Consider the following 10024-nt stretch of genomic DNA (forward strand, 5'->3'; position numbering starts at 1 on the left):
ATAGGCTACTTGTGGCACGTTCTTCTCATGGCAATGACAGAGGCAGAAGAGGGCAAGCCCATATGCACAAGCACATTACCAACCTTTGCAGTCATATGTGCTAATATACCATTGGTCAAAGCAAGTCACATGTTCAAGCCCTAAGTCAATGGTTGTCATGAATGAGATGAAAAAGTCTCAGGGCAAAGCCTAATGTCAATAGGAAGGGGTGGTATACTATTTTCAGGGAGGTGATGGGGACGGAGGATTATTTTCTTTTCTTTTTCTTTTTTTTTTTTTTGAGACGGAGTTTCACTCTTGTTCCCCAGGCTGGAGTGCAATGGCGTTATCTCGGCTCACTGCAACCTCTGCCTTCTGGGTTTAAGAGATTCTCCTGCCTCAGCTTCCCAAGTAGCTAGGACTACAGGCATGCGCCACCACACCTGGCTAATTTTTTGTATTTTTAGTAGAGGCGGGGTTTTTCCATGTTGGTCAGGCTGGCCTCAAACTACCGACCTCAGGTGATCTGCCTGCCTCGGCCTCCGAAAGTGCTGGGATTACAGGCATGAGCCACCACACCAGAATTTTCTTAAAAAAAATACCATAATACCAATATGAACTTGTAATATATTTTATTTAAAAAAAATCCTTTTCTCTGTCCACCTAAAGTGTCTAGAATCAAAAATATCTCAGTAGCTATAAGTACTCCTGGCACCTGAAGGAGTTCAGAATATCCCACTGCAAAATATGCCATGCTGGCATGTTGACTGTTTTGAGTTAAAAACAATAAATAGCAGATACAAGGACATTCTGATCTCCTTTTTTTTTTTTTTTTTTTTTTTTAAGATGGAGTCTCACTCTGTCACCTAGGATGGAGTACAGTGTCACAATCTTGGCTCATTGCAACCTCCACCTCCCAGGTTCAGGCAATTCTCCTGCCTCAGCCTCCCAAGTCGCTAGGATTACAGGTGTGTACCACCACACTCAGCTCATTTTTTGTATTTTTAGTAGAGATGGGGTTTCACAATGTTGACCAGGCTGGTCTGAACTCCTGAGTTCAAGTGATCCACCTGCCTTGGCCTCCCAAAGTGCTGGGATTATAGGCGTGAGCCACTACACCGGGCCTGATCTCCCTTCTTTTTCTTAAAAACAAGAGATGAAATTACCATGTGAGAGCTGCTCTCCCTATACTGGGAGAAAAGAAGCATTCTTATCATCAAGGATGGGAGGTTGAGACTGAGAGAATCCTGTACAAACAGACGTTATTAAAATAATTGTTATCTTCCTTTAGCCTCCACATACATTTTCATTACTTTTCCACAATTGTTTAATGTTGTATTAAATTATTTAGGTTTTGTCAGTTCTTTCGGTTTAACATCCTTATGAGGGCTCCTCTGTCACAGAAAACTTACAGTAAATAAATTTGTATGTTTCTGTTTTGTTAGTCTATCTAATGCCAAATTAATTATCAGGCCCGACGAGAGACCCCAAAAGAGCAGAGGTAATGTTTTACCTCCCCTACGCACCCATTACTGTCTCTAAAAATCGTTTCCAATTAAAAGGAATCAGAGAGCTTTGAGGAAATGGCTGAATCCAGGTCTGGGGCAGAAAAAGTGAAAAATGAATTTGGAAAATTTTATCCCATCAGATAGCAAGTAAGCTATCAGAGATTACTAGGAATATGTCAAAAGGATTTAGGAACCAACCTGAAGAGGCACTCACTGGCCAAATATGGAACAATTTGAATATCAATAAGAATAATAACTGTGGCCGGGCGCGGTGGCTCACACCTGTAATCCCAGCACTTTGGGAGGCTGAGGTGGGTGGATCACCTGAGGTTGGGAGTTCGAGACCAGCCTGACTAACATGGAGAAACCTCGTCTCTACTAAAAATAAAAATTAGCTGGGTGTGGTGGCTCATGCCTGTAATCCCAGTTACTCGGGAGGCTGAGGTGGGAGAAGCATTTGAACCTGGGAGGTAGAGGCTGTGGTGAGCTGAGACTGCGCCATTACACTCCAGCCTGGGCAACAAGAGCTCAACTCCGTCTCAAACAAACAAACAAAAAGAATAATAACTGCAATGGATTGAAGCATATTAATGATATTTAAATACATTAAATAATGAGACTTTAAATATTGGTCATTGTTGGAGGATGCTAGGGAACCAACTCATCCTTTTGAAAACTGGTAAATAAAGGGAAATAAGCATATATCCTGTCTTTCCTGTATGTACCCTATCATTAGTAAACAAATATTAGAGAATAGGAAGTTTCTCTTTATATATATTCCAGCTAACACGTGAAGATGGAATAATTGAATTTGATATCATCATTTTTCAAACGGTAATGATTAAATATCATTTATGACTCCTAACATCACAAAGAAAGAGATAACCAAATATCATGGTCCTCCTGATAGAAGAATACAACACTGCCTATGAAGTAGTCGTCCCCCCAAACTCCCCCAAAATTTGAACCTGAATCTCATCAAGCCTCTAGATCCAACATGCCAGAAATATGGAGGAGAGAAACATTAAATGACATCATATGAAGGCAATAGCAAAATCCAAATTATGGAAAACTACAGGAGGAACAACTGATTTTCTTTAATACATAAATTGCAAAAATAAAACAAAGATAGGGGCGCGGTGGTTCACACCTGTAATCCCAGCACTTTGGGAGGCCAAGGCGGGCAGATCATGAGGTCAGGAGTTCAAGACCAGCCTGACCAACATGGTGAAATCCCATCTCTCCTAAAAATACAAAAATTAGCTGGGCATGGTGGTGCTTGCCTGTAATCCCAGCTACTCAGGAGACTGAAGCAGGAGAATTGCTTGAACCCGGGAGGCGGAGGTTGCAGTGAGCCGAGATCGAGCCATTGCACTCTAGCTTAGGGGACAGCAAAACTCCATCTCAAAAAAAAAAGAGAACTGACAATACAAATGTTGGAGAGGATGTGGAGCAATGAGAACACTCACATATTGCTGATGCGAGTGTAAAATAGTACAACCATTTTGAAAGCTCTTCGGTAGCTTCTTAAAAAGTTGAATATAGGCCAGGCACGGTGGCTCAAGCCTATAATCCCAGCACTTTGGGAGGCCAAGGCGGGTGGATCATGAGGTCAGGAGATCAAGACCATCCTGGCTAATATGGTGAAACTCCATTTCTACTAAAAATACAAAAAATTAGCCAGGTGTGGTGGCGGGCGCCTGTAGTCCCAGCAATTCGAGAGGCTAAGGCAAGAGAATGGCATGAACCCAGGAGGCGGGGCTTGCAGTGAGCTGAGGCCGCGCCACTGCACTCCAGCCTGGGAGACAGAGCAAGACTCTGCCAAAAAAAAAAAAAAAAAAGTTGAATATAAATCAGGCAAAGCGACCAGGCACAGTGGCGCATACTTGTAACCCCAGCACTTTGGGAGGCCAAGGCACACAGATCACTTGAGGTCATGAGTTTGAGACCAGCCTGGCCAACGTGGCGAAAACCGCCTCTACTAGAAATACAAAAATTAGCCGGGTGTGGTGGCATGTGCCTGTAATCCCAGCTACTCAGGAGGCAGAGGTAGGAGAATCGCTTGAACCTGGGAGGCGGAGGTTGCAGTGAGCTGAGATTGCACCTCTGCACTCCAGTCTGGGTGACAGAGCCAGACTCTGTCTCAAAAAATAAAAATAAATTTAAAAATAAATAAATTAGGCATGGCTCCCTCGCAGCTGTAATCCCAGCTACTTGAGAGGCTGAGAGGGAAGGATCACTTGAGCCCAGGAATTCCAGGCTGCAGTGAGCCATGATCATACCACAGCACTTCACTCTGGGCAAGAGAGCAAGACCCCATCTCTAAAAAAAATAAAAAGAAAAGTTGACTATACATGTACCCTATGACCCAGCAAATCCACCTCTAGGTGTTTATCCAACAGAAATAAAAACAAGAATGTTCTAGGCATCTGTATTTAAAAAACTGGGAAAACCCAGCTATAGAAATTACATTACTGGTTGCTTATGGAAGGACTGACTGGGAAGAGGCATGAGGGAACTTTGTGGCCTGATAGAAATGTTCTATATATGGAAATGTATTCATCAAGACTAAGTGACAAAAAAACAAAACCAAAAACACCACCTGATGGAATAGTGTACTTGAGATCTGAGCATTTCACTCCATGTTAAATACATCTCAGTCTTCTTTTTTTTTTTTTTTTTTTTTTTTTTGAGACCAAGTCTCACTCTGTCACCCAGGCTGGAGTGCAGTGGCTCAATTCTGGCTCACTGCAACCTCTGCCTCCGAGTTCAAGCGATTCTCCTGCCTCGGCCTCCCTAGTAGCTGGGATTACAGGTGTGCACCACCACACCCAGCTAATTTTGTGTATTTAGTAGAGATGGGGTTTCACCATGTTAGTCAGGCTGATATTGAACTCCCGACCTCTGGTGATCCACCCGCCTCAGCCTCCCAAAGTGCTGGGATTACAGGTGTGAGCCACTGTGCCCAGCCATCTCAGTCTTTTAAAAGGTGTTCACACATGTGCACACACACACATACACACACACATTAGAAAAGAGACTCAGAAGACAATCATACTGTGTAGACTTTCCCTGGATCCTGATTGAAACATTCCGATTTTTTTAATTTATCACATTTATGAGACAATTGGAAATTTGAACAGTGATTGGAATTTGATAACATTAAGGAGTTACCATTATTTTAGCTACGATAACTGTATTGAGGTGATTATATAAAATAAAGGCTTTGCAGGAAGGACAATGAAGATCCAGAGCCACAGGCTGCCCCTGTGCAGCAGGAAGTAGCAAGAGACCAGTGCTCCAGCAGAGCCTGCCTGTCTGGCTCATCTACCATTACAGAGACATCTCTGTCCATGGGACTGAGACACCCTAACCTTTCCCCACGCTAAAGCTGCAGGGTATTGAAGTACTGGCCAGATGTCTTCCCACAAAGGATCTGTGGTGGCATGGGGCAATGGGGCTCCTGCCAGTAACAGGGAAACTGACATGGTGGAACTAGCTGAACTGGGACCCCTACTACAAGAGAAGGATGGATGGGTTATCACCAACCCAACCAAAGCTGAAGAAGTGCAAACATGTCCAATGCCTCAGGAAAAGGAGGAGAAGGCGAAGCTACTGATGCACTGTCCTTCCACTATGCCACGGAGGAGATGGAGGAGTTTGTGTACAAGGTCTGGGAGGGACACTGGAGGGCCATCCCATATGATGTCGTCCCTGACTGACTGAAGGACAATGACTACCTGCTACATGGCCATAGACCATCCATGCCTTCCTTTTGGGCTTGCTTCAAGAGCATCTTCCACATCCATGTGAAAACGGGCATCATCTGGACCCACCTGCTTGGTTTCATGCTGTTTCTCTTTTGGGGATCTTGACCATGCTCAGACCAAATATGTACTTCACGGACCCTCTACAGGAGAAAGTGGTCTGGGGACGTCCTTTGTGGGTGTAGTGCTCTGCCTCAGCTCCTCCTGGCTATTCCACACTGTCCATTGTCACTCAGAGAAAGTCTCTTAGACTTTTTCCAAACTGAACTACTCAGCGATTGCTCTACTGATTACGGGGAGCTCTGTCCCCTGCTCTGTTACTCCTTCCACTGTTCCCTACAGTCAAGCTTATCCGCCTCTTCTTTGTCTGTGTTCTGGGCATTTCTGCCATCACGGTGGCACAGTGGGACCGGTTTCCACTCCTAAGCACCAGCAGACACAGCAGGAGCATTCCTGAGATTTGACTTGAGTGTTATTGTGCCTGTCATGCATTTTCCTATCACTGAAGCTTTGTCAGGGCCAGCGCCATGGGCTGGATGGGCTGGTCCTTCCTCACAGCTGTGATGTACAGCTGGCCTTTATGCTGCTCGAATTCCTGAATGCTTCTTTCCTGGAAAATCTGACATATGGTTCCAGTCTCATCAGATTCCCCATGTCCTGGTGGTGGCAGCATCCTTTGTCCACTTCTCTGGGGTCTCCAACCTTCAGGAATTCCATTATGGCCTAGAAGGTGGCTGTACTGATGACTTCCTTCTCTGAGCTTTCCCACCTGAGGGGTGGATGAGGAATTTCTCAAGTGCTTTTAAAAATAACTTCCGGCAGGCACAGTGGCTCACGCCTGTAATCCCAGTTCTTTGGGAGGCCAAAGTGAGAGGGTGCTTGAGCACAGGAGTTTGAGGCTACAGTGAGCTATGATCATGTCACCGCACTCCAGCTTGGACAACAGAGACCCTGTCTCTGTAAAAAAATAAAATTCAAAATGAAAATACCTTCTTCACTGAAGTAAGGGGAAAGAGTCTGAGTTGTCTGGAGGAAACCTCTTAGAGAATTCAACATCAACCAACTTTCAGCCCCCTTCTACTTTCACTAGGCACTGAACTTTCCATTTCCACTCCCCTAGCTCGGGAGGGGGAACGGTCAAACCTAGCCACCTCTTCCCTCAACAATCTTCCTCCTCAACAAGGCAACTACGGACCCCTCACAGACACAGTACTTTGAAACTCATGTTGAGATTTTACCCTCTCCTCCAACCATTTTTGGAAAAAATTATGAAATTATGGACTGCACCTTTTTCAATTTTGTCTCTCTCTCTCTTTTTTTTTTTTTTTTTGAGACAGAGTCTTGTTCTGTCGCCCAGGCTGGATTGCAGTGGTGCAATCTCAGCTCACTGAAAGCTCTGCCTCCCAGGTTCATGCCATTCTCCTCCCTCAGCCTCAGGCGACTGCCACCACACCGGGCTAATTTTTTGTATTTTTAGTAGAAACAGGGTTTCACTGTGTTAGCCAGGATGGTCTCTATCTCCTGACCTCATAATCCACCTGCCTCAGCCTCCCAAAGAGCTGGGATTACAGGCGTGAGTCACCACGCCTGGCCTCTTTTTTTTTTTTTTTTTTTTTTTGAGACAGAGTTTTGCTCTTGTTGCCCAGGCTGGCGTGCACTGCAGCCTCCGCCTCCCGGGTTCAAGCAATTCTCCTGCCTCAGCCTCCCGAGTAGCTGGGATTACAGACACCCATCATCATGCCCAGTTAACTTTTTGTATTTTTAGTAGAGACGGGGTTTCATCATTTTAACTAGGCTGGTCTTGAACTCCTGACCTTAGGTGATCTGCCTGTCTCGGCCTTCCAAAGGGCTGGGATTACAGGTGTGAGCCACCGTGCCTGGCCTAATCTTTGTATTATTAGTAGAGACGGGTTTTACCATTTTGGTCAGGCTGGTCTTGAACTCCTGACCTCGTGATCTGCCCATCTTGGCCTCCCAAACTGCTGGGATTTCAGGTGTGAGCCACCACGCCCAGCTCAAAATTCTGTCTTTTTACTGGAAGGGAATGATCCCTCCCTTACCCACATCCTTACTTTGTATCCTGGCTTATAACAGGCCATCAATTTTTTTTTTTTTTTTGAGATGGGGTCTCGCTCTGTCTTCCAGGCTAGAGTGCAGTGGCATGATCTTGACTCACTGCAACCTTCATTTCCAGGGTTCAAGCGACTCTCCTGCCTCAGCCTCCCGAGTAACTGGGATTACAGGCATCTGCTCCCGCCACACCAGGTTAATTTTTGTAATTTTAGTAGAGGCAGCATTTCACCATATTGGCCAGGCTGGTCTCGAACTCCTGACTTCAAGTGATCTGCCCGCCTCAGCCTCCCAAAGTGCTGGGATTACAGGCGTGAGGCACTGCACCCAGCCTGAGCCACCATGCCTGGTCAGGCCATCCATTTTTGTAGCGCTTTTTTTTTTTTTTTTTTTTTGAGATGGAGTCTCACTCTGTTTCCCAGGCTAGAGTGCAGTGGCACAACTTCAGCTCACTGCAACCTCTGCCTCCCGTGTTCAAGCAATCCTCCTGCCTCATACAGGCGCGCGCCATAACACCTGGCTAATTTGTGTATTTTTATTAGAGACGGGGTTTCGCCATGTTGGCCAGGCTGATCTTGAACTCCTGACCTCAAGTGATCCACCCATTTTGGCCTTCCACAGTGCTGGGATTACAGGTGTGAGCCACCATGCCTCTCCACACCCAGCCTTGTAGCACACTTTAAAACAATTATATGGGTGTGGTGGTGCGTGCCTGTTGCCGGGGGTGGGGTGGGGCTGAGGCAGGAAAATCGCTGAACCCAGGTGGCAGAGGTTGCAGTTAGCCCGGATCGTGCCATTGCACTCCAGCCTGGGCAACAAGAATGAAACTCCATCTCAAAAACAAAAAAACAAATACACAATCATATAATCTGGTCCCATCTTTCTAGGGTCACCTGGATCCGCCTACAGAGGAGGAAAAATAAAGCCACCAACTTTTACATAGCCCCGCTAATCATGGAAGTGTGTCCAGGCTTCAAATAACTTGAGTTTTAATTTCTTAAATTAAAATTGGGAAAGATATTTAATATTTAACACTAAGCTTTAAAACAAAACCTGCTAGCATTGTGATGTATCCTGATGCAAAGACTATGATGTTAATAAAAGAGAGTATAGAAGACAAAAAATAAAACAGAATAAAAATAAAGGCTTTCTCTTCCAGAGTATATAATGAAATGTTTACAGATATCATTATATCGTAGCTGGGGTTTGCTTCATAACAATCTGGAGTTGAAGACAGTGGGTAGAGGCTAACTGGACCAAGATTGACCATGAGTTGACAGTTGCTGATGCTGGCAGATAGGAAATGAACATTCACTATTCTGTTCTGTATGCTTTTTTGTATGTTTAAAGTTTTTCACAGAGTATGAATGAACTATATACAACAGGGAATGAATCTCACAAATACTAAGCCGAACAATATTTGAAGCTGGACCAAAAAGCAAAGATACATTATGATTCCATTTATATAAAGTTTAAAACAGGCACAACGAATTCATGATGTTAGAAATCAGAATAATGGTGGCCGGGCATAGTGGCTCATGCTTGTAATCCCAGCACTTTGGGAGGCCGAGGTGGGTGGATCACCTGAAGTCAGCAGTTCGAGACCAGCCTGGCCAACAATGGTGAAACCCTGTCATGACTAAAAATAAAAAAAATTAGCTGCGCGTGGTGGTGGGCGCCTGTAATCTCAGCTTCTTGGGAGGCTGAGGCAGGAGGATCGCTTGAACCCAGGAGGTAGAGGTTGCAGTGAGCCAAGATTGTGCCATTGCACTCCAGCCTGGGCAACAAGGGCAAAACTCCTCCTCAAAAAAAAAAAAAAAAGAAGGCCGGGTGCGGTGGCTCAAGCCTGTAATCCCAGCACTTTGGGAGGCCGAGACGGGCGGATCACGAAGTCAGGAGATCGAGACCATCCTGGCTAACACGGTGAAACCCCGTCTCTACTAAAAAAATACAAAAAACTAGCCGGGCGACGAGGCGGGCACCTATAGTCCCAGCTACTTGGGAGGCTGAGGCAGGAGAATGGCGGGAACCCAGGAGGCGGAGCTTGCAGTGAGCTGAGATCAGGCCACTGCACTCCAGCCCGGGCGACAGAGCGAGACTCCGTCTCAAAAAAAAAAAAAAAAAAGAAAAAGAAAAAAGAAAGAGAAAAAGAAATCAGAATAATAGTTACCCTCGGGAAATAGCAACTGAGAGGAGTCAAGGGGTTTCTGCTGTGTGGGAAATACTACTCTTCACGGTCTAGGTATAGGTTACATAGGTATCTTTACTTTGTAAAAATCCATCAGACTGTACACTTATGATTTAAGTCCTTTTTTGTATAAAACCTATACTTTAAAAGATGTTTTGATTTGCAAAATAAAAAGTAAAAGTAAATAAACAGTAAAAATGGTTGCATATCCTATGACAGCTATTCCTACACCCAATGTAAGTAGATATTTTAGGAAGACAGCTCTAGTAATAATAATATGCTTAACTCTGTTCATAGAAACAAGGAAACAAATACCTGAAACCCAGAAAGCCAAGTCAGTCAGTACCTAAGTCTCTCTCTCTCTCTTTTTTTTTTGAGACGGGGTCTCACTGTGTCACCCAGGCTGGAGTGCAGCAGCATGATCTCGGCTCACTGCAACCTCCACCTCCTGGGTTCTAACAATCCTCCTGCCTCAGTCTCCCTAGTAGCTAGAACTACAGGCATGTGCCACC

The 10024-nt window shown here is 45.0% G+C and overlaps 1 pseudogene; it reads left to right on the forward strand.

Moving 5' to 3' along the window:
• Positions 1-4904: 4904 nt before the first annotated feature.
• Positions 4905-6013, forward strand: LOC117063384 (annotated as a pseudogene).
• Positions 6014-10024: the final 4011 nt, after the last annotated feature.

Source organism: Trachypithecus francoisi, unplaced genomic scaffold, assembly GCF_009764315.1.
Source record: "Trachypithecus francoisi isolate TF-2019V2 unplaced genomic scaffold, Tfra_2.0 Lachesis_group18, whole genome shotgun sequence".
In the NCBI taxonomy this organism is placed as follows: Eukaryota; Metazoa; Chordata; class Mammalia; order Primates; family Cercopithecidae; genus Trachypithecus; species Trachypithecus francoisi.